The sequence below is a fragment of the Panthera onca genome, chromosome B2, assembly GCF_046562875.1.
Source record: "Panthera onca isolate mPanOnc1 chromosome B2, mPanOnc1 haplotype 2, whole genome shotgun sequence".
NCBI lineage: Eukaryota > Metazoa > Chordata > Mammalia > Carnivora > Felidae > Panthera > Panthera onca.
In genome coordinates, this window is record NC_138343.1 from 74,141,551 (window position 1) to 74,168,156 (window position 26,606).

At 37.9% G+C, this 26,606-nt stretch overlaps 1 protein-coding gene across 2 annotated transcripts in view; it reads right to left on the reverse strand.

Moving 5' to 3' along the window:
- The window catches only part of UBE3D (ubiquitin protein ligase E3D), a 234,012-nt gene that overhangs the window by 26,820 nt on the left and 180,586 nt on the right, over positions 1-26,606 (reverse strand). The gene's annotated exons all lie outside the window — the stretch shown is intronic.

Consider the following 26,606-nt stretch of genomic DNA (forward strand, 5'->3'; position numbering starts at 1 on the left):
ATTACTAAGTAAAACTAGCTTTTGTTTGTCTGCTTTTAGGGGTTTATTTGTTTAATTTTTTATCTGAGTATAGTTGACACATAATGTTACATTAGTTTCAGCCATACAACTTAGTGATTTGACAAGTTTAGACATCATGGTATGCTCACCACAGTATAGGTACCATGTGTCCCATTACATCACTATTACAATATCATTGACTGTATTCCCTATATGGTGCTTTTTATTCCCATGACTTATTCATTTCATAGAAAGTCTATATCTCCATCCCCCCCCCCCCATTTTGTCCAATCTCCAACTCCCTCCCCTCTGGGAACCATCAGTTTGTTCTCTGTATTTATAGGCCTAATTCTGCTTTCTGTTTATTTATTCTTTTTTTTTTTTTAATTTTATTTGTTGAATTTTTTTAACATTTATTTATTTTTGAGACAGAGAGAGAGAGAGCATGAACAGGGGAGGGTCAGAGAAAGAAGGAGACACAGAATCTGAAACAGGCTCCAGGCTGAGCTGTCAGCACAGAGCCTGACGCGGGGCTCGAACCCACGGACCGCGAGATCATGACCTGAGCTGAAGTCGGACGCTTAACCAACTGAGCCACCCAGGCGCCCCTGTTTCTTTATTTTTTGAAAGAGAGACAGAGTGTGAGCAGGGGAGGGGCAGAGAGAGAGAGGGAGACACAGAATCCAAAGCATACTCCAGGCTCTGAGCTGTCAGCACAGAGCCCAACACAGGGCTCAAACTCAGGAACTGTGAGATCATGACCTCAGCCAAAGTCGGACACTCAACCTACTGAGCCACACAGGCACCCCTGTCCTCTATGGCTTTTGATGAGCAATGAGCTGTTAATGTTATTGTGGATCCCCTGTATGTAATGAGTCACTTCTCTCTTGCTACTTTGAAAATTCTTTGTCTTTGTTTTTTACAATTTTATTATAATATGTGGATTATCCATTGACTTCAGCAACACAGACGGTATTTTTTACCTTCACAAAAGGTATTTTGGTGGACTGTTGAGGGAATAAATTAGACTGTAATCATTTTGAAAGGAGTTAAGAATGAAATAATGATTGTAGACAATTCTTCAAGAAATTGAGTTCTGAACGGGGAGAGAAGAAATGGAATAGAAACTTATGTGGATATCTGAGATTCATGAATTTATTTTACTTGGGAGAAACTTCAGCAAGTATAAATGTGCATAAAAGTGATCCATATTCTTGGTAGGGGTGAAGACTTTGATCCAGATGCCAAAATTATCAACAAATGAAAGAGGCAGAGGGACTACCAGATTACATGAGCCAAGAGAAAGATGAAGTGATATAGCTGAATATTATGGGTTTCAAAGGAAAAGACTTTGAAAGAGAGTAAGAGAATACTAAGTTGGAAGAAGCAAAGTGAATACCAATTCCATCTCCAACCACATGGTATGGAAGGTGAGTAGTAAAAGAATAGCCCCACTTTGAATAGCTACAAGGGATGCCCTGACCTCAAGGAAGAGCCTGATTTCAGTTAAAGCAAGAGGGTCTTGGGAAAACTGACAAGAGTGTAGGATATAAGGGCATCTGTCTGTTAGACTTAGAGATCTAGGGTCTCTAGACTATGAGAAACTTGAGATCAAGGATTATGTCTGTACTGACAAGATAGTTTAGAGTCATGCTTCTCAAACTTCAGTGTGCATCAGAATCACCTGGAAGGTTTATTAAAATAGACACCTATGTCCCATCCTCAGAGTTTCTAATTTAGAAAATATCAGGTAAGCCCAAGGATGTGCATTTCTAATAAGTTCCTAGGTCTGCTGATGCTGCCAGTCTGTATACCACGCTTAATAAACCACTGGGATAATCTATATTGTGATGAGAAACAAACCTTGAAATCCCAACAGGTTCATAAAACAAAAGTTTATTTTCATTTATTCAAAATCTAACTGGGTAGGGTCGCTCTCCAGGGCATTCTTTTCTAAAGTCACATGGCAAGGGGAGAGAGACCTGGAGAGTCATGTGGTATGTTTTCAGGGGTCAGGTCTGGAAGTGGTTCATCTCTGCTCAGATCTCATTGGTCAGAACTTAGTCACATTGTCTAAAAATAATAGCAAGAGGATCTGGGAAATGTGAAGGAGAACATGGGTATTTTATGAGCATTAACAGCCTCTGTCAGAGTAAGTCTTCTGTGTCCAACCCCAGCAGAGAGAACAATGCCAATCAAGATAAGGAGCTCAACATATGTTGGCTGATTCAATAAATTGAACAAAGTTTAATAGTTATTGACTGAAACCTGGGTTTTAGTTTTCCTTTAAAAGCAAAGCATCCCTTACAAGTAACTGTTGTTATTCAAATATATCCTCCAACACACACACACAAATCATTGCCTTCTCTGAGTGACCTTTTCTGACCTTGCCAGGTTCGACTTTACATTGCTACCCTTGGGATGTTCACAGATTGAAGTGATATGAACATGCTGAAATGGAAAAGAAAATTATACTGATAAAAAAAATACAAGGCTGTATCACGTTCACTCCCCTTTGCCATGAATTCAGACATTTGAGGTAAAGTATTTAGTTCAACACACAGCCTCATTTTTGAGAAGGTTGTGCCCTTGGGATGTTCCACTTCCCATATTACCTTCAAGGCTTTTATTATATTTGAGGTCTGGTGATGGCTGAGTGACAGGAGAGCTGACAGTTCTATTAGCTCTAGAAGCAGGACAGGTCAATCAAGACTTCTCACATCTCTAGGTAACAAGCGGAGTTTCCGAAGCAACCCAGATTCCAGCAGGATGAACGGCAGAGCCTTGTTGTAAGATGAAACGGGCTCTTGAAGACTGCTTCTACCTCTAGGATCCTTGGTCCACTTGAAATGGAAAGCATTAGTTTTGTTCCAAACTTGCTTCCTGCCAGCCCTTGGTAGCACTCGTGCAAGAGTGCAGAAATACCAACTGAGAGGGAGAGAACAATTTTCTGGGCGCTGAGGTGTCAGGAGCACAAGCTTCATCCTTGACTATTTGTGGTCTTTCAGGAAGGAAAAGACCCTATCATGGGTACTGGAGTTAAGCAGACCTTTTGGTTCCAATCTATGAAGATAAAAGAGGTCTTATTTGAATAATTTGGATCTTCTTGTTGTCTCCCTTTGAAGCACAAGTCTCATGATACTGAAGAATTTAACTTCAGTTAAAGCACACGTATTCAGGGGAAAATGAGAAAGCCTTGTGAAAAACATAATGAGGGAAATTCCAATGAGGAGTAAAGAATATATTATTCAGTGTCTCAGTGATTGGTGTAATGGGATTTTTCCACTTAAAAAGTAGTTAGAGTGGCATTTTATTGGATTTTTTTACAGCATTTCATAGACAGACAATATATTAGAACATGTAGTATCCAGCTGCTACTCTGAATCTTTGCACAGTACAAATTTTACTTATCTTCAAGCTCTCATGATAGTGACCAAAGGAACAGCAAGTCAGTTTCTTAATTATTGACCTTGGTGAGATACCTTGGAAAATGAAGCTGAGACATTTGTAGCAACTGTCATGGAGTTCACTTTTTTAAAACACACAAAAAAACATACACTGAGGTTTGTATAAACATGATCTACATTCAGACCCCAACACAACTCAGGAAATGATTAGCTGAATGATATCATATTTATAAAATGCCAGGTGGCCTAAAAGCTATTCCACAGGGAGGAGTTGTTGTTTCAGGAAGGAAATCTTTTTTTTTATATATATATATTCTGCTGTAGAGATCTGGGAACCAGAACTGTCCAAGTCTCTGGCAACATACAACCCTCCACAGGTCAGTGTATATTAAGGTGCTATTGTCCTTTAAAAGCACAAAAATGAGATTGCTCTGGAATCAGTTTTGCACTCAGTTAATACATATTTGTTAGGGCCTATTATGACCACGAAAAATAATTGTACATAATTCTACGCAATTTTTGCTGAGTATAAACAAAAGTGAAAGCATGAGCCTAGGAATCAGGGTTCATGTTTCAGTACGTGGACAGTGAGAGCAATTCGAAGAAATAAGTATGTTTAAACTGCACTGTAACTTGTTCAGGGACCATATGATATAATGAAAAGTGTTTTATGAATTTTTTTTCAGCAAGACTTAGGTTTTTCCATTACCCCTTATTTTCAGTCTGTGGGGTCATAGGGAAGTTACTTAAAGCTCAGTGAGCTTCAGTTTCCCACCCAGAAACTGGGTTTCCCACCCAGAAACTTCTAACTTGTAGAATTGCCATGAGATTAAATGAGATATATATGAAAACCGAGGATATAGTAGATGCTCAATGAATGGTAGCCATAACTGAATTATAATTGTTATTATTCACCCTTCTGTGAGTAAGTGACTGTACAAAATATTGTTTATCAAAAAGAATTTGATTTCTAAATAAAAAGTGCTTCAGACTGAACATTCGTATTTCCCAAAAATTCATGTTAAAACCTAATCCCCAATGAGATGGTAATTTGGAGGATGTAGATCGTAGAAGGGAACCCCTCATGAATAGGATTAGCACCCATATATATATATGAAGCCCTCATATATGTAAATGAGACTCCAGAGAACTCCTCACCCCTTCCAACATATGAAGACACAGTAAGAAGATAGCATCTATGAATGAGGAAGTGGACCCTCAACCAGATATGAACTCTACCAATTCCTTGATCTTGGACTTGGATTAGGACACTGAGAAATAAATTTCTGTTGTTTATGAGCTAGCCTATAGGATTCTGTTATAGCAGCCTGAATGGATAAAGACAAAAAGCTTTCTGTGTAAAAAATTTTATAAAGGATCTCAATTCATGATAATATTTTTGTATATCTACTAACATGAAATATACATGATCTTATAAATGCCTATTAACCTAAGAAGCTGGTTTACAATTCAAAATAAATGAGGATGAAAAATAAGAGGAAATGAATTCTGACTTCCTATTTGGTTATGCTTTCTATTGTGTATTTGGATTTTTTTAAATTTCCATTGACCTTTAAATTAAACTGTTTATGTGTCACAGAGTATATTTTGAACATCCTTTTAGACACATCCTCAACAATTTAAAAGAACCAGGCTAATGGTGGATATTAACTACAGCATACACATTGTAGTTTATTGAACACCTTATGAGAGAAGGATGATTCCTGAGTCAGTCCCAAGAAGTGCAAAAGTGGAAAGTTACTTAAAAATCTGCTCATTTTTATTAGTTCCTATAATATCATTTATCATAAACTGTGAAAGAGTTGTTCATAAATATTAGAATTTGAAAGTCACATTTATAGATGATATACGTGCTAGGTTTTCTCTACATGTCCAATTGTCCAGAAGTAGGTCGTTTTTCACATGGACTAGACACACATTTTTATAGTTCTCAAAAAAACTCTTTTCTCAGAGTTTGTCGTCACAGTTCCCAAAAGAAAAACTTCAAAAGATATATATTGTAAAGAAATTAATATGTCTTTTTGCCAATATGAAGTTCCTGGATTTCATCTTCCACACTATTTGACAGATTTAAATGTCAGAAATCACTAACGAAGCCTAAAAGTTCCATGCCATCTCTGAAAAGAGTGTAAATTAAAAGGCTCTCAAGCTATTTAGTTTCAAAAATGAAGGTAGACTTCCTGTAGTCACATTTTTCCACCACTGATGACTCTGACCATATCCAGAGAGGATATGAACTAACAAAACCGAGACAGGCAAAGAAGGACAAAAGGAAGTGAGAAGCATAAGATAGGAAAGAAAAATAGAGAAAGACCAGCTTTTAAGCCAAGAATAGAAATCATCAAGTTATTTTTCCAACTGCTTCAAATACAAAGAAAATTCAAGAAAACTGAAAATATTTTCTCAGAAAGATGTGGTAAATAAACGGAAAAAGGTACCCCTTCAGAATTAAGTGGTTTTAACTTAGATGCAATTATGGTTGTGTGGAAAGAGGCCAATGTTTTCAAATTGCATTCTACATACAGATTACATTTCATATTTCAGTTTTAGGAGTGGCTGTACAAGTCTGCCATACATTTGGCTCTCCTATCAGATCCAATCAGGTGACATCTCTGATGAATTGATTTGAGGGTGAAAGCAGGATTTGGGAAACTAATTAGATTTCTTATCTAATTTTTCCTTTTTGAAATAAATGAGATTCATTTCTTTCACAGAAATACATTCTAGAACTAAGGGTCATATATGCTAATTTCTATACAGATATATGATTGTGTTCTTTCCTTTAATCACATTATATCTGTATAATGTATAAAAATACTAAAAAATGAACAACTACATGAAAGCTTAGTGTTAATATGTTCAGATCAGAAATTTTTATGGAAGCCAAAGATGAATAGATAAAGGTATTTATATTGGTTGGTACAATAGGATACCATTGAAACAGATGAATTTAGACGTACTGTTGTAAAAATATATCTAAATACCATTTCGCACTGAAAGGAACCATGGCTCCTTCGTAAAATGGTGAATTACAGGGCTGGAACAAGGAAAATATAAGATGAGCCTAGAACATCTTGTGCCAGAAAATGCTCACAGAATGAGGGAGACATTTCAAAAGAACTAAGAAACCCTCTTGAAGGTGCTCCCACAGGGCAAATTTGAGACAATTAAATCATCAAAATAAATACAACACAAATGAACAACACAAATTTGAACTGTGTGTCCACTTATGCACACATTTTTTAATAAATATAATACATTACTGTAAATGTATTTTCTCTTCCTTATGATTTTCTTTTTTTTAAGTATGTTTATTTATTTTGAGACAGAGAGTGCATACAAGAGCAGGGCAGGGGCAGAGAGAGAGGAAGAAAAATCCCAAGCAGGCTCTGGGCTGTCAGTCTATCACAGGGCTTAATTTCACTAACAGTGAGTTCATGCGCTGAGCCAAAATCAACCGTCAGAGGCAGCCATCATCCTTACGATTTTCCTAATACCATTTTATTTTTCTCTAGCTTACTTTATTGTAACAATACAATACATACAACATACAAAATATGTGTTAATTGACTATGCTATTGATGAGGCTTCCAGTTAACAATAAGCTATTAGTAGCTAAGTTTGGGGGGAGTCAAAAGTTATATGTGGATTTTGACTGCATAGGCGGTCAGTGCCACTAACCTCCATGTTGGTCAAGGGTCAACTGTATATCCATAATTTTGTGGAAGAACTGTGATAGAGTGATCAGTTAAAAAGCGTCCACCAGGAAGTATATTATAGTATTATGACTTTTGAAGCAAGACTGAAATGGAAATCTAGCTTCAATTGGATACTAGAATAATGTAAAATTTCTGGCTATTAACAACAATGCTAGCCTTAAATAGGTAATGCTGTAATATCTTGATTCCATACTAGAAACTAATCCATACATTTAAAATGAATTTTAAAAAATTTATTTTTAAATCAAATCAGAAGTCATGCACTCTTTCATATAGTTATATGTTCTTTTGAAAACTTCAACTGTTTACTTCTATTATTGTAGGGGTTATCCTTGAAATTTTACATGAATACTTAGCACAGCACAGTCCATCATTAACAGCTTAATCTTCTCTCACATGATACAATTTTTTTAAACATTTATTTATTTATTTTAAGAGGGAGAGAGAGCACATGAGCAGAGGAGGGGCACAGAGACACGAAGAGAAAGAGAATCCCAAGCAGGCTCCACAGTGTCAGTGCAGCGCCCGACATGGGACTCACAAACAGTGAGATCATGACCTGACCTGAAATCAAGAGCCAGTTGCTTAACTGACTGAGTCACTCAGGCGTTCCTAAAAAATTTTGAAACACTAATTTTAATCACTCCTCTAAACTTATATTAGTTGTCAAGTATGTTCATTCTGACCTTTGTTTTAACTCTCACAAATTAGATATTATTTTGTACAAATAATGTTTGTTTAGGCTTATAAATGTATCAATTTCTTTGTTCACCACTCCTTCTTGCTTCTCAGACCTTCCTCCTAGAATAACGGTTCTTCTTTCTTAAGTACTTCCTTTTGGAGTTCCTAAGTATAGATTTGTTGATAAATTCTGTTTTCAATTGTCTGAAAAAACCTTTATTTTGCACTAATTCTTAAAAGGTGGCTATTTTTTCAGCACTTAAAAGATTTTAGTGCAATGTCTTCTGCTTCTATTGTTCCTGGTGAAGTCACTATTGAAGTCAGTTTAATTGTCTTTCTTCTCTAGCTAATTCAGAATTTCTTTTGGGGTCTTTGTGTTCTACAGTTTTATTACAATTTTCCTAGGTGTAAATTTCTTTTGATTTATCCTTCTTGGTATAGATGGATTCATATCTTCCATCATTTCTGGAAAAGGTATAATCATCATCTCTTCAAATATTGCCTCTTCTTCATTCTCTTCATTTTCTCTCTCTCCGGGATTCTGATTATACATTTGTTCCCCTAGTGCTTCTTCAAACATTGGGTGCCATATGAATCATGTGGGGATTTATTGACTAGTGGAGATTCTGATTCAAGAGGTCAGCGGTGAGGTGGGGTCTGAATTTCTAACCATCTCTCAGGTGAGGCTTTCACTACTGTTCCATGCATCATGCTTCATGTAATATGGTAATAGATCTTCTCTTTCCATTCTCCACTGCTCTTAACATTTCTTTCTTATTTTACACCTTCTTCTTTCGTTGTGTTTCCTTGTATTCCAGTTTACATCTTCGCGCCTACCTCCCAGTTAGCTTATTTCTCTCTTCCCTTGTATTGAATCTGGTCTTTATCTGTTCATTTGTTAACAACTACATTTTTCCTTTCTAAAAATTGTGTTTTGTGCTTTTTCATGTAGGTCCAGATATTTTGTTTCTTTGTTTTTAATTTAAATATAATTCACATACAGTGCTATATTATTTTCTGGTGTACAATATAATGATTCAACAATTCTATACACTTCTCAGGGCTCACCATGATAAGTGTACTCTTAATCCTCTTCACGTTTTTCATCCATCTCCTCACCTACCTTCCCTCTGGCAACCATCTGTTTATTCTCTATATTTAAGAGACTTTTTTTGTCTCTTTTTTTCTTTGTTCATTTGTTTTCTTTCTTATATTAACATATTACTGAAATTATATAGTATTTGTCTTTATCTGACTTATTTCACTTAGCATTATACCCTCTAGATCCATCTATGTTGTTGCAAATGGCAAGATTTCACTCTTTTTTATGGCTGAATAATATTCCACTGTATATATGTATCCCACATCTTCTTTATCCCTTCACCCATTGATGGACACTTGGGTTGCTTCTATATCTTGGCTACAGTAAATAATGCTGAAATAAACATTGGGGTGCATAGATGTAGCCGCACACTGAAGAAAATGTTCTCAGACACTTAGACTGAGTGCATGTGCAGGGCTGCCTCTGCCAGCAAAACAGTAGTAGCCAGTTTCTACATAGTCTTTATTTCATGGTCACCGGGTATAAACATCAAGGAATGTCAAAGCATGAGAGGAAAACACAAAAAGTCTCCAGACATAAACAGACACACATCTGCTGTTTACATGAAAGCATGCAGGGAAGATGTGCGATTTCAAGGTGCCAGGTGATTACAGTGGGTCTGTTCCCTAACTGGCTCCTGGGGGATCATGGGGTTCTGAGTCTCACAGTGCTATTGCATTCAACAGCCTTGAGACCAGAACATTGCTGATGTTTCAGCAATTACCCCATTCACTTTCCCAGGACTTACAATACACTCTATAAAAATAACTCCACACATGTATCATTTTGAATTACTGTTTTTGTACTCTTTGGGTAAATACCCAGTAGTGGAATTACTAGATCAAATGATAATTCTATTTTTAATTTTTTGATAAAGTTGCATACTGTTTTCCATAGTGGCTACCCCAGCTTGCATTCCCATCAATAGTGCACAAGGGTCCCTTTTTCTCCACATCCTTGCCAACACTTGTTGTTTCTTGTGTTTTTTATTTTAGTCATTCTGACAGAAATAAGGTAATATCTTATTGTGGCTTTGATTTCCTTGATGATAAGTTATGTTGAGCATCTTTTCATGTCTGATGGCCATCTGTATATCTTCTTTGGAAAAATGTCTACTCATGTCCTCTGCCTATTTTTTAATTGGACTATTTAGTTTTTTTCTTCATATATTTTGCATATTAACTACTTTTCAAATGCATCGATGCAATATCTTTTTCCATTCTGTAGGTTGTCTTTTTTTGTTTTGTTTTGTTGATGGTTTCCTTCAGTATGCAAAAGCTTTTCTTTTGGTATAGTTCCAATAGTTTATTTTTTGCTTTTGTTTCCCTTGCCAAAGGAGACATATCTAGAAAAATGTTTCTATGGCTGATGTCAAAGAGATTATTGCCTATGTTTCCTTCAAGCAGTTTTAGGGTTCATGTCTCACATTTAGGTCACTAATCCATTTTGAGTTGAAGAGACTGTCTTTTTCCCATTGCATATTCTTGCTTCTTTTGTCATGAATTAATTGGCCATATCATCATGGGTTTCTTTCTGGGCTCTCCATTGTGTTCTATTGATCGATGTGTCTATTTTGGGGCCACTACCATACCATTTTGATTGCTACAGCTTTATTCTATATCTTGAAATCTGGGTTTGGATACCTTCAGTTTTGTTCTCCTTTTTCAAGTTGTGTTGGCTATTTAGGGTCTTTTGTGGTCTTATACAAATTTTAGGATTATTTGTTTTAGTTATGTGAAAAATACTGATGGAATTTTTTTATGTTTATTTATTTATTTTGAGAGTGACAGTTTGAGCAGAGGAGAGTCAGAGAAAGAGGGAGAGAGAGAGAATCCCAAGGAGGTTTTGTACAGTCAGGACTTGAACTCACAAACTGGTGAGATCATGACCTGAGCCAAATTCAAGAATTGGACACTTAACTGACTGAGCCACACAGGTTCCCCAATACTGATGGTATTTTTATAGAGATTTCATTAAATTTGTAGATTGATTTGGGTAATATGGACATTTTAACAATATTGGTTGTTCAAATCCATGAACATGGAATAGCTTCCCATTTGTTTGTGTCATCTTCAATTCTTTCATCAACAATTTTATAGTTTTCAGGTCTTTTACCTCCTTGATTAAGTTTATTCCTAGGTACTTTATTCTTTTCTGTATGATTATAAGTGGGATTGTTTTCTTAAATTCTCTTTCAGCTTCTTCATTATTAGTGTGTAAAAACACAACAGATACCTGGGTATTAATTTTGTATCCTGTGACTTTACTGAATTTACTTACCAGTTTCTGTAGTTTTTTTGGTGGAGTCTTCAGGGTTTTTTATATAGTATCATATCTTCTGCAAATAGTAAATGTTTTACTTCTTCCTTACCAATGTGGATGCCTTTTTTTTCTTGTCTGATGCTGTGGCTAGGACTTCCAGTGCTATATTGAATAAAAGTGGTGAAAATGAAAAAGATGAAATCTTCATCTTGTTCCTGATCTTAGAAGAAAAGTTCTCAGTGTTTTACCATTGAATATGATGTTAACTGTGGGTTTTTTATATATGGCCTTTATTAGGTTGAAGTATGTTCACTTTAAACCTACTTTGTTGGTAGTTTTTATCATGAATGGATGTTGTACTTTGTCAAATGCTTTTTCTGCATCTATTGAAATGATTATATCGTTTTGATCATTTATCTTACTGGTGTGATGTATCACATTGATTGATTTGCAATATTGAACCACCTTGTATCCCAAGAATACATCCTATATGACCACTGTGAATAGTTTTTTCAATGTATTGCTGGATTTGCTCTACTAATATTTTGTTGAAGAATTTTGCATCTATGTTCATCAGAAATTGCAATCAATTTCTCTTTTTTTGTAGTTTCCATTTCTACTTTCTATTTCTTCCATTTCTATTTTTTTGGAACAGTTTGAGAAGAATAGATATTAACTCTTCTTCACAGAATTCACCTGTGAAACCATCTGGTCCTAGACTTTTGTTTGTTGGAAGTTTTTTGATTACTGATTCAATTTCATTGCTAGTAATTGGTCTGTTCAAGTTTTTTACGTCTTCCTGATTCAGTTTTAGGAGATTATATATTTCTAGGACTTCACCCATTTCTTCTAGGTTGTTTAATGTGTTGCCATATGATTTTTCATAATATTCTTTCATAATCCCTTGTGTTTCTGTGGTGTTGGTTATAATTTCTCCTCTATCATTTTATATTTTATTTTTTGAGTCCCTCTCTCCCTCACTCTCTTAACTTAGTCTGGCTAAAGGTTTATATTTTGTTGATATTTTCAAAGAAACAGCTCCTGGTTTCATTGGTCTGTTCTATTGGCTTTTTGGTCTCTATTGCATTTATTTCCTTCCTTCTTCTGGCTTTGGATATACCTAGAGATTTTAAACAGTAGCTTGAATATTTTGGTCATTCCATCTTCTATTTCTTAACTGTATCATAAAATGTCATTTTATGTTCCACATCTTATGGAGCTATATTTTAGGATTATTGTGTTCAAAGACTTTTAGGGTCTAGGTCTGTTGTAGGTTACCTATTATAACTAATTTCATTTATTTAGTTCCTTTGTGTGTTTGGTAATCTTTGATTGTGGGCTTGTATTTTGTTGAGCTGAAGCAGTGGAAAACCTGAGACTATAAAATGAAGATACTTTTAGCAAAGAAGATTTGGTTTCCCTCACCCGTGACCCAGGATAAGCTATCAACCTATGACCACTTCAGGCACCTTCAAGTTTTCTAGGTTCAATCTGGGACACTAAGGGTTAGCAATTTCTCTCTCCCACCTTGTCACCAGGCCAGGCCACAGTGAAAATTTGGTTTCTGATTTTGGATGAATCCCTCCTTTCATATGTGTTTGTTGTTTGCTGACTCTTAGCAACTTTTCCTCCCCCAACCACCTGGCCTTTTTGAGAGTTTTTCTTTCTCTTTTTTTTTTCCTTTCTTTTTTTTTGTTTTAAATTTACTGTCAAGTTAGCTAACATACAGTGGAGACTTGGCTTCAGGAGTAGATTCCCATGATTCATCACTTACATACAACACCCAGTGCTCATCACAAGTGCCCTCCTCAATACTCATCACCCATTTCCCCATCCCTCCAACCCTCCACCCCCATCAACCCTCAGTTTGTTCTTGGTATTTAAGAATCTCTTATGGTTTGCCTCCCTCTCTGTTTGTATCTTATTTTAGCTTTCCTTCCCCTATGGTTTTCTGTTAAGTTTCTCAAATTCCACATATGGGTGAAACCATATGATATCTGTCTTTCTCTGGCTTACTGTTCCACTTACATAATACCTTCCAGTTCCATCCACAGTGTTTCAAATGGCAAGATTTCATTCTTTTTCATCGCTGGGTAGTCTTTCATTGTGTGTGTGTGTGTGTGTGTGTGTGTGTGTGTGTGTGTGTGTATGTGTGTGTATAGACATTTGGGCTCTTTCCATGATTTGGCTATTGTTGATAGTGCTGCCATAAACATTGGGGTACATGTGCCCCTATGAATCAGCATTTCTATGTCCTTTGAATAAATTCCTAGTATTGCAGTTGCTGGGTTGTAGGGTAGTTATGTTTTAATTTTTTGAGCAACCACCATACTGTTTTCCAGAGTGGTTGCAGCAGTTCACATCCATTGTGCAAGAGGATTCCCCTTTCTCCACATCCCTGCCAACATCTGTTATTTCCTGAGTAGCTAATTTTAGCCACTCTGACTGGTGTGAGGTGGTATCTCAATATGGTTTTGATTTGTATTTCCCTGATGATGAGAGATGTTGAGCATTTTTTCATGTGTCTGTTTGCCATCTGGATGTCTTCTTTAGAAAAGTGTCTATTCATGTCTTCTTCCCATTTTTTCACTGGATTATTTGTTTTTCAGGTGTTGAGTTTGGTAAGTTCTTTATAGATTTTGGATACTAACCCTTTATCTGATATGTCATTCGCAAATGCCTTTTCCCACTCTGTTGGTTACTTTTAAGTTTTGTTGACTATTTCCCTTGCAATGCAGAAGATTTTTATCTTGATGAGGTCCCAATAGTCCATTTTTGCTTTTATTTCTCTTGCTTTTGGAGACATGTCAAGTAAGAAGTTGCTGCGGCTGAGGTCAGAGAGGTTGCTGCCTGTTTTCTCCTCTGCCACTCCCCTGCTCACACCCTCTCTCTCTCAAAAATAGACATTAAAACAATTTTTTTTAGAGATATAGATTTAGTGTCATTGTGTTACCTGTAGGTTTCATGCTTGTGGTGATGCCTTTGGTTCTTTGTAATCTTTGCTGCTTTCCACTCACAGAGTCCCCCGTAAGGTCTCCTGCAGGGCTGGTTTAGTGTTCACAAACTCCTTTAGTTTTTGTCTGGGAAAGCCTTTATCTCTCCTTCTATTCTAAATGACAGCCTTGCTAGATAAAGGATTCTTGGCTGCATGTTTTTCCTATTCAGCACACTGAATATTTCCTGCCACTCACTTCTGGACTGCCAAGTTTCAGTGGACAGGTCTGCTACTACCCTTATGTATCTACCTTTGTAGACTTACAAAGGCCTGTTGTTCCTAGCAACTTTAAGAGTTCTCCTTATCTTTGTATTTTTCCAGTTTCACTATGATATGTTGCGGTGTTGACCCATTTTTGTTGATTTTGAAGGGAGTTCTCTGTGCCTCTTGAAATTGGATGTCTGTTTCCTTCCCCAGATTAGGGAAGTTCTCAGCCATGATTTGTTCAAATAAACCTTCTGTCCCTTTCTCTCTCTCTTCTTTTGTAACTCCTTCTTTTGTAACTTCTTTTATAACTGTAATATGGGTATTACTTTGTTTCATTAAATCACTTAGGTCTCTAATTCTCCCCTCATGGTCTAGTACTTTCCTTTACCACCTTTTTTCAGCTTCATCATTTTCCATCATTTTATCTTCTATTTCACCTGTTGTCTCCTCTGCTTCTTCCATCCTTGCTGTCACTGAATCTAGTTTATTTTGTATCTCATTTAAAGCATTTCTTAATTCATCATGACTATTTCTTACATCTTTGATCACTGCAGGAATAGATTCTTTCCTGTCTTCTATGCTTTTTTCAAGCCCAGCTATTAGTGTTATGACTATTATCTTAAATTCTTGTTCAGATATATTGTTTACATCTGTTTTGAGCAGTTCTCTGGCTGGAATTTCTTTTGAGAAGAATTCTTCCATTCCAACATTTTGGCTAGGTTTATGTCTTTTATGTGTTTCAATAGCTTGTTATGTGTCCTGCACCTGCAAATATTACTATATTAAAAAGGGACCATACACTGTCCAGGGCCTGGCACTTCAGGAAGTGTTTTTGGAGTGTGTTGTGTGCTCTCTGTTGTTACGTCTTTGGCTGCTCTATCTGACTGCTCATAGTGGTAGGTTTTTTGGAACTTCCACCAGGTGTGCTTTGATTTGTTCACTGAAGTAACCCTGGAAAAAAGGAAAAGTGGGGGGGGGGGAACCTTATCCCATACAAAGAGATAAATGAAAGGTTGGGGGGGCAGGGGGGGGAGACCACACAGAGACTCAAAGAAACTATAAGGCTAAATCCAGAAATAGAGAGAGGAAAATAAAGAAGGAGGAGATCACAGAAAAGGTGTAAAAAGAAGAGAGAAAAAAATGCCTGATTAAACAAACAAACAACCAGAACAGAAGAAAGAAAGAAAGAAAGAAAGAAAGAAAGAAAGAAAGAAAGAAAAAAAGAAAGAGGATATAGATAGATAGATAGACAGATAGATATGTAAAAGATAGATGTAAAAGATATATATGTATATATAAAGGATAGATATATATGTATATGTATATCTATATGTAAAAAGTAGATATATATGTATATATGTGTATATATATATACACATATATATACACACACACACATATATATATAAGAATTGACCATGAATCAAATCAGAAACTATGAGCCTGATTCCAAAGGGAAAAAAAGAAAAGAAAAGAAAAAAGGAGAGTAGTGAGAAAAGGGAAAAAAAAAGAAAAATTAGAAATTTAAAAACACAGACTAACATACAAAACCACAGGACAGTTATCTGTTGGTGCCTGGGACCAGTGGCTGTGCTGGTCTGGAGGAAAGGCCTTCTGGTTGGGTCAGTGTCAGTCTCATTCTGGTAGATAAGAAGTCACCAGGCATGGAGGGGTGGGATTTGGTGTAAGCAGGTTCTGCCTCAACTGGGGGTCACTGTCCTGTTCCAGGAAGCCCCACAGTGTTGATGTTGGAGAGAAAAACAGCGACATCCCAATCTCTCCTCCCAACTGGGTGTCTCAGACCACGCTGTTCAGGCAGCCCTCAATGAGTAGCCCAGGCAGGTGGCCTGCCCTGCTCCACAGTCTCCCGCATCTCCTAGGCACTCAGTTGAGATTTAAAGCCCAATGTCTTAGAGGATACTGCACCTCAAGGACCTAGTTATGGGGTAACGCCACTCTCCCCAGCTGACAAAGGGCCTCTGGCTGGTGCCTATAGGGTCTTTTGTCCTTGGTGGGTCAATAAACCCTCTTCCCACAGTACTTGAGGGAGGGAACTGCTCTTTCCCAGTGCACCCCAAGATTGCTACTGCTCCCTGGGCTGGCTCCCCTCCCCACCAGGCACGTGCACAGGCAGCAGCTCTGGTCCAGAGAAAGTCACACACTCCTGAAAACTCCAACCTTCAGTTCGTAAGGCTGTTTACAAAGCAGAAACTGGCACTCTGCTTATTTCTTGTTCCCTAGTCTGTGGTCCAGAGAGATTTTTCTCGTCCAAATACAATACCACACTTCTGCAGCCTCTGTTTCTCTTCTTTTGTCTCTCTACAGGAGGGGTCCCCTCCCCTCCATGCCTACACTGTGCTTTATGTCCCAATTTGCAAACAAGCACCTCTGTCCCACCAATCTGTCTCTGAACACCTGTGGAGATTTTTCCATCACTCTGCAGACTTTATTCTTGGGTATTCCAAGTGTTTTGACCTCAATACAGCTGAGTTTGGGAGATGAGAGAAATCCTGGTCCCCCTACTTCTCTGCCATCTTAACTCCCTTTTTGAGATTTTTCCTTTTTTTTCTTGTTTATTTATTTATCTTGAGAGAGACAGAGACAGAGCAAGTGGGGGAGGGGGAAGAGAGGGAGAGAGAGAATCCCAAGCAGGCTTCATGCTGCAGGTGCAGAGCCTAATGTGGGGCTTGAACTCAAGAAACTGCAAAATCATGACTTGAGCTGAAAACAAGAGTTGGAGGCTTAACTGACTGAGCCATCTAGGTGCCCCGATATTTTTCTTATTCTTCTAACCAAGATACAGAAAGTTATGTCTCATGAAGTATTTGGATTTTTCCCCCAATAAGAAGACACCTCCCTCAAAAGATACATGCACATGCACACAAATTCATTATATTCCCAGAGCTATAAGCTGTGAAGAGAATTTTCACCCGCAAGTCTCCTTCACAATTATCTATGTATGACCCTCAGCCCATTACATGGTTATTTCCCTAGGTCCTGGACATAATGTTTGAATATATTTCAGTAGCTGGAAAAATACTCACATTAGATTTCCAACTCATGTAGTAAGAGCTATAGAAAAATAGGTTCATGTGGAGCCTGTGTATCTCTCTTTTTGTACATATTAGTAAATCAAGAGCAATACCATGCCCCTAGGAGAAGAACAGAGATTACTGCTACCATTGAAAGCTGGAAAATGCAGGGTAGTAATTCCAATGTCCCCAGTTTAATTCTTTAGTTTAGCTAATGTAAAATATCATTGATTCTCAGAAAGTAATAATGAGTTTTCATAATTTGAGTTAGTTGATGATGCCAACAAAAGCTGCTGTACCAGATGTAATCTTTTTAATGGACTAAATTAGTATAGCCAATGGCATCTAGTAACCGGCTATTGATCCAGTGACTATTTTTTCAATCTCAACAGTTAGAAAATAACAGAAACCATTAAATCCCCCTGCAAGAGAGAATAGTACATCTTTGTTATCCTGCCTCAGGATATATCAACTCCCCAGTTTCATAACACAACTTAGTTCTCAGGGAACTTGACTATTTCCCAGTCAACAACATATCTCACCGGTTTACCACATTGAGGATAACAACAATATGACCTGAAGAGCAGAAAGTAGCAGGTTTCTTAGAGGCCCACATTAAATACAGATTCATCAGAAGATGGGAAGTATTCTCTCCATAGAGGGATCTGATTGCCCAGTGAAGTTTTTGGCAGACCAGTAGACTGGCACAACACAGGATATTCTCCCTCCAAATTAAAAATAAGTTGCAGTACCTTGTACCTACAATTCTTGGTAGGATCTTTGCATTTTGGAAACTATAAATACTATATTTATAAGGCAATTTATTTATTTGGTGACTCTACCTGAAATTCTATCTAATTTAAACAAGGCCCATCTTGTCCAAGCCACAGTGCAAACAGCTTTGCTCTTTGATCCCCATGACAGCCAATTCAATTGTATGGCAGATTAAATATCTTGGGCAGATTAAGATAAAGTATTAAGCCTGTGGAAAATCCCAGTAGAAAAATCACAGCAAAAACTCCTAAGAATATGGAAGAAAGCCACATCCTCTTTGACGGGTAACTATTATTCTTGTGGGAAACAACAGTTTGCTTGCCACCAAGTCCTGCTAACCATGAGACATCTGTTGATCAGAAACCTCAGTTGACCATCATAAACTTGGAGTTTTCATATCTACCTAGCCATAAAACTGGCTGTAAGCAATGCATTCAAACATCAAGGAGAAGTTGGTATATTAGAGACCAACCAGCTTTAGGAAAATCCTCAAGGCAAAAATTGAAAAAGAACATTGTCCACACATAGTAGGGTTATGTCTCTCATGCTGCCATTTCTCCCTCACCTCACTTAATGTCCTCACACTGCTTCATGAAAAGTTCCCTATGACTGGGTGATGTGGAAGAGAAATCTGTGGCTGACAATAGACAAAGGTATATCACCATGATAGAGCCCACTTCAGGGTGTCCCTGAAGAGAAGTAAAATGGAGACAGAAATCTTCCCAGGAGGCAGATTCAAGTACATTTTTTGGTCCATATTGTTCAAAAGAAAGTCTTGATTGGTTAGATTGAATGTGTTCTTAAGCCCTTAGAAGAAACAGAATCAGAGGATTGGCAACAAGGAGAATATCTGTGTCTCACACTGACACTAATTTTAATGGCTTCCCTACAGAGAATACAATTACAGAGCCTGAACCCTTCAATATGGTAGAATACCTAATTGGACAAGGAAGCCATCTTTTGGCAGATGAAGCTGAATCCTGGTAAATCCCCTGGAACAAACATTTATTCTAGATTTGGATATTCCTTCCATGTTGGATGGTCTTTTCAAGTAACACTAACCATAACCTTACTCTATGGTTTTTTCATCTTCATGGAATGCTACACAATATTGCTTCTGGACAAGAAAGTCCTTTCACTATAAAAAGAAATAAGTCAATGAAAAAAATTCACTGGTCATATCTGTTTTCCCATTACCCACATGTAGTAGGAATTGCCTATTAAATACTCAGTTACCATGTCAAACCAGTACATAACATTTTGCAAGTGTGAAATGCTATCCTACAGGATATGATAAATGCTCTGAAGAGGATTCAATATATGACTAGAAGACATAAAGACATAAGACCAAGGAGTGAGTGGGGTTGGCACCTATTATAGTTCTACCCAATGACTCATTCACAAAATATTTTCTCCCAATCTCCATGACTTTTTACCCTGCTGACTTGGAGTTTCCAATATCCAAAGAGAAATGCTTCCATAAAAGGATTTAATAATAATTCCACTAAATTAGAGGTGGCAACTGTCATCTGCCCATTTGGTCCTCCTGGGGACAACAAATATAAAAGCAAAAAAACAAAAAAGTAATGTTTGGTCCTGGATCCCTAGGGGAAATAGAGTGGCTGCAGCAAAATGGGAGCATAAAGGAGTCTGGCTAAAACCTAGTTCATCCCAAGATGCCTCTATTAAGTCAAGAGGTAAAGGTTAATGGAAGAGTCCTGCAATCAAAAACAAACTGGACATCAAGAGCTCAGATTCCTCAGGAATGAAGGTTTCAGTGAGAAATCCAACAACCTGAGGTATTTGCAGAAGGCCATATCAACCAGGGCTCATGCCTGTTGTATATTTTTTTCTTGATGTTTTATGTATTTATTCATATACCTACAAAATGCCCTTCTCTTTTCTTTCCTTTTCCCTCAGATAGTTAACTTTGCTGTACTATACTTGTATTCCAGAATTTGAGATGATAATCTGATTGAAATCTTAAATAAACTTTAATTCCCCCCTTTGAGAGTTTCTGATAATCCAAAAGGTGACTGAACAACATTAAGCATTGTTTTGGAAGTTTAAGTATGGGATTAGACTTTTATTTGTGGATACATAGCATGTAACACAATACATAAGATAAATTATGTACTTGAATAAATGTTTATTGAATGAATATATGGAAAGGAAGGATTAGGAAGGACTAACAAATACGTGGATGGATGAATGGATGGGTGTGTGGTAATAGCAAAGAAGAAATGTATGTGATCTTTTTTTTTAAGGGAAATTCTAAACTATTTCTTCCTTTTGGAACTTGTGCTAGACATATTTAGAACAATTAGTCTATTGTTTATGTCTATCTCTAGCTCATATTATCTATAATTGTATCTGAGTTACATCAAAATTGTTTTTTCACATCTATCTTCCAGTTCATTATTTCACATTCAACAGTATCTAATATTCTATCTAATATAATCACTGAGTTTTTATTTAAATGATTAAAGTTCTAGAGATTCTATTTGTTTCTTTGATACTGTCCATGTCACCTTCTTTTTTTTTTAATGTTTATTTTTGAGAGAGAGAGACAGACAGAGTGTGAGCAGAGAAGGGGCAGAGAGAGAGGGAGACACACTCTGAAGCAGGCTCCGGGCTCTGAGCTGTCAGCACAGAGCCTGACATGGGGCTCAAACCCACAAACTGTGAGACCATGACCTGAGCCAGTCAGATGCTTAACCAACTGACCCACCCAGGTGCCTCTCCATGTCATGTTTTTCTATACTCCTTTTAATCATTTTAATATACCCATTAAAAGTCTAATAGATAAATGTAACATCTGAATTTCTTCAGGTCATGAACCTGCTGTTTGTTTACTGTCTTTGCTGATTCTAGTTCAGGGCAAATAATTTCCTTAAATATTTTGTAATTTTAGATTGTGAGCTCATCTTCAGCATGTCTATTGCTCTGGGAAAATTATGTGGCCTAGGCTGGGTGTTTTACCCATGGTTTCACTGACCTATACCTAGTTTTCATGTTTATTCTCAGCTTGTGAATTCATGAATCATCAGAATAGTATATATTTGAATCACAAACCCATGAGATGAGATGCCTATGATTATGAAATTCTCTAGGGAAGATTTTGTCCCCCTGAAGCCAGACTTAGCTTTACAGCTTCTACATGGTCTCTTTGTGTGGGTGAGCAAATTTATTTTCTAGTCACTTTTATGGAGGATCTTGCCCTTCACAAGTCCCACCTTTAGACATAGGTCTTAGTTCCAGCTCCTTCCTCTTATAGGTCCCAAGCCTTGTCATCCATCCCTCTATGGTGTTACAATCTAAATCCCTGGATCCTGGGGCGCCTGGGTGGCACAGTCGGTTAGGCGTCCGACTTCAGCCAGGTCACGATCTCGCGGTCCGTGAGTTCGAGCCCCGCGTCGGGCTCTGGGCTGATGGCTCGGAGCCTGGAGCCTGTTTCCGATTCTGTGTATCCCTCTCTCTCTGCCCCTCCCCCGTTCATGCTCTGTCTCTCTCTGTCCCAAAAATAAAAAAAAATAATAAATAAATAAATAAATAAATCCCTGGATCCCTAGGTTATCATGACTACTGGCGCCCATCCTCCTACACACACACACACACACACACACACACACGCATGCACACACACACATGCATGCACGCACACATACACACACACACGCACACGCACAGAGCAATAGAAGTAGGTGCTACAGTGCCAGATATAGCTTTTCATTCACTTGCTAAAGATTATGCTTTGCGAACTCATTTATGCATTTAAAGGGGAGGTTTAAAAAAAAGTTCATTCATAATTTCTAGATGTTTTGTCATGAGACAATTTGCTTGTTATTTAATATAAAATATTGTCTGGAAAGAAAGTCTCAAGTAGTAAGAAATTGCAAAGATCTGTTGGACAATGAATCTTAGGGGAGAGTTTAATTTGCTGAGAAAGGGAAAGAGAAACGTGCACGCAAGGAAGGAGGGGGACAAAAGGCACCCCAGGCCGGAGAGCAGCACTTGTGAAGAATCCACAGTAGGAAAGGTAAAGTAGTCCGTTTCCATGACTGAAGAGAAAATCACTGGCCCGGCCTGGAATGACTATTAGATAAAGGGCCACAGAAGGAATGGAATGTTCTGGATTTTATGTTTTCTGGTAAGTGACTAGAGTTTTATATCAAAGATATATGAGATCACTATAAAAAGAAGTAAAGAGTACATGTGGCTTTAAGAAGAAGCTTACCTTCCCAGTTCCCTGGGGAAAGAGACATAAGAGAAAACCCTGACAGTTTTTAAATGAAAGTTCATTTGACCAAAGGAGATATAATGGAACTAGTAAGTGATTGTTGAAGTCCAAAAGGAGACTGAACCCTCTGATACAATTTGACACTGAACAAGTTTTGACAGATTAGCATCCACAAGCATTTCTGACAAGACATAGTTCCCTTAGGCTGTGGACAAACCTGGAAGTGGGCAAGTGACAGCCTGCGATACACATACCACTTTATGCCACCTTGACCGCATTTTATGATTACGAATCAGTTTTCTCTGACGTGCCCCATTTTTCACTGCAGCGTCTTCGTCTCAGTGCCTTTATCAGTTATAACTTCATCAGAGCATCTGAGTGCACCATTTACAAAATTGCTTTCTTGCTGAAAGTGAGAGAGTACAAAGCAGTGCAATTCTGCAGAACAAAAGAAAAGAAGAAAGTACTACCTAGAGACTCTAGCACAGATGGCCTTCATTTTTCTTACAAAACACCCCTGTGAGGTGTTTTGCCAATAAATATCTTTATGTTTTACAGTTAGATGAAATTACCGTTGAGTTGATAATGCATTCAGGTTTTCTCTATAGGTGGATAAGAGAATAAAGTAAAGGCCTTCAATGTAATGCATGTATGGTGAAGCATTTGAGTATGCAGATTATCCACATGCAAGCTTCTCTCTCAAGTCCTCTAGCTCATAATAACATCAGTTATTCCTGTTGCAAAGGAGAAATCAGCTCTGTTTACAGGCAGCTCTATTTTATGCCCTTCCCTGTCTCTGCTCCCAGGCTTCCCTAATAGACTGCCAGGCCTACAGTAAAGAACTGGCAAATCCTCTAATTTCTAGAAGCTGTCTGCACTGTCAGCTCAGTTTTGGCTTCCTCTTCTACTAATAAGGTTTGCTTGTATTGATTCTCTTTTCCCATGCATCAGTGTAATATGAATCATCACAGCAAGATCAGCTCCAATGGCTTCATTCACAATTATGACCCACAAATAGTCTCTAACCCATGAATAAATAACCTGGTAAATAGTATTTATGAAAGCAACATCATCATACCCTTAAAGTCACAGATTTCTCCCAGTATCAATAATGGCAAACAGGGATTGGCATTTGCAACACAGCTTCTGCTATGCCTCAAAGGCCAGATCCCTGGGACCAGATCAGCTTCTCTGTGCTCTAATCCTACCCATGCCACTAAGCCACTAGTCCAGAGCAGGTAATTTACCATTTCTGCCTTAGTTTTTCAGTCAGCAGAGTGAGAGCAGGCAACTATTTGCAACTGGGCTAACAGAGTTCAGTAAATGTCATTGAGCCATGGCTATAAATGTTCTTGAAATATGCCTGCAAAACTACCAGGTGTTATTGTCCTAATAACTAATTACTTCAAATTGTAAATATTTGATTTAAAAGTTGAACCGAGGCCATTTTTATATTCAGGGCCACTTCATATAACAAATTATCCTAGCTTAACACAAAAGAAGCACCTGTCACACTTGGGTATCTACCAAATCCTACAAACACGAGCCACATAATTTACTTAGCAAAAAACCAAGCAAAAACAAAAACGAAGCAAACAACAACAAAATGACCAAAAAAAAAAAAAAAAAAACCAAAAACCAAAAAACAACAACAACAAAAAAAACACAAACGTCAGCAGCCCTCATGGAAAGTTACTGTCTGGATGAGTGTTAACTCCCAAGAGTCTTAGATTAGGTGGGTGGCTAACCCTTTCCTGAATCTGTTTTGCATCCAGTCCAGTGAACAGGAAACAGCTAATGATTATCAAATTCCTACAGCCCTGCAGTGACCAGAAACAGCAAGGTGCCCATCTCTGCCTAGGGGGGAGGGGGTGGTCAACTGATTCACAAATGAGACTGCTGTAGTTCTACACTTGTGCTTTTTCTCCTTGTCTTTCCTTTTTTGGGCAGTTTCAGCAGATGGATCAAAGCCCCAGTGCTTTTGTGCCCCTGAAAGGAGAGCCCTGTCAAACCCGACGGGTGAATGAATCTTTCCTTCACCAATGCTCATTTTTCACTAGCAAACAATACTTGTTGAGCAGGATGGCTGTTAAGTCAACCCTTCTCTGTCTTTAACACATGAGAATGTCTGAATAAGCTATGACTTATTCCAACTTCAAGTTGTTTCTTCTTTTCTTCTTCATCTTTCATCACCTTCACATATGATGTTAACATTTTTATGGAAGAGTACATAGGAAATATCTCATGGCTGGCCCTGCTTAATGGTTCTCTCTCATCACTTACACTTTATCCCCAGCAACTTTCTCATCACAGATGCAGCTTGGGGTAGGGTGGGGTTGGGATGAGGATCTATGGCTTTTATACACCTGCATGTCTGGGTGATCTGGCAACTAAATCTTTGTCCAGTTATAAAGAGAAAAATGTGGCACCTTTTGAAGAGTCAAAACTCTCACGTGTTATATATAAACTACATGCTTTACTCTTATGATATACTCTGGAATTTCTCCTAAGGTAACTTCTTTTTTCCACTGCACCGGCTGGATCTCATGCATTACGTCCTTTGTATTTTCAGACATTTATGTTTGAAGCACAAGCTATGTAAAAATCTAGAAAACTTCTTTTAGGTAAACGAGTACCCATCAGCTCAAAAAATATCATTATGAAGAAGTTTGATCTATTATCGTGGGCCTTTCCATCATTCTTCTAAATGCCACTTAGAAAGCAGCCAAAGGTTTGTGTTGCTGTCCTCATAGGTTTTGTGGCAATGATGGAGTCTGGTGCATTTACGGCTGTTCCCTTTCAGCCTGGTTCACATTAACCTATACAACATCAGAGGTGCATTTACAATGTCCATCCAATCCCTGGCCCAGACTCTCCCCCAAAGTTTTCAGCCACAAGGCCAGTTCCTCCCACTCCAGGGGCAGCACCATATCCCTGGTGTCCCTCCTCAGGAGCCAGCAAAAACTTCCCCGCCTCCTCCAGGTCATACAAGGTGCCAGGATTTCTCACAGGAACCCAACTCAGACCCTTCCTTCTGTCTGCAGGGACTTCCATCAAATGTACCTCTGTGGTCAAGTCCACTAGGCCTTAATACATTAACAATCATTAAAAGAATCAGAAAATTCCTGTCTTAAAAAGCCTCGCTTTTAAATGTGCCCTCTTGCAAAATTCTAATTCAGATTTCAGAAGCTAATTTAAAACCTTCTCGCTTTACTTTTTTGCTTTTCTTTTTATCTTGTTCTCCCTGACTCCAACCCCACCTCCAATAGCCCCATCCCCACTGAAACTCAATATATTCTACATCCCTCCTCCCCCTTTGTGTTCCTATTATAATGGTCTTCAGCCTCTCCAAGGCAAAGAATGATCTCCAGAATATTGTAGGGGAAATGCAAAGGAGAAAGCGTATATATAGCTTCAAAAATTATACCCCTCACAAGAACCCATCCTATCTGCGATTCAGTTGAGCTGACATCAACAGCTCACTGCTTTGTTTCCCTGGAGCCTTTTAATGGGTGGAGCCATATCCTCTGTTACTCCCTCCTCCTGAAACCCTTCCTGGCACCATCTTCATTTTCCTTCTTTTCTTCTTTAAATCATTCTTCTCTTTTCTCTGCCCTTCACATACTCTGGGATTGAAGTTTTCATTGTTGCCTGAACTTTTTCTTCTCCTCTTCCTGACTATACCCAAACTTTTCACTTCTCCTTTAATTTTTGCCATTTGACTTAAATTTCATCATCTCCATCCACTCTGCCTCCCATCTCTATAAAAGCTTCTGCAGCTGAGAATATACATTTTAATTTTTAAAGTCTTCTGATTTATTTCTTCTTCCAAGTGCTTCTGGAACACAGTGGGGATATTTAATGCTGTGATTCAGAGAGTCTTAGAACCTATGCAGTGGACATCCATTCTTAATCTAAGGCCAAAGGAGGAAAAGTCCCTTAGCAAGAAACCCCAGCCATCAAAATTGAGGACCCAGGACTGGAGAAAGTACCCAACTAAAGAAGAATTTGCAGGGTTAGAGAGGGAGCTACAACAGGGTCTAACAATGGCAAGAGGCAATTTTTAAGTTACAGTTTTTCAGTAAGGCAGGCAGCTGGCATTTTATAGAGCAGAGTGAAGGAAAAACTTCTATAAAGACTGCACTTAAAGTGAACAGTTACATTTG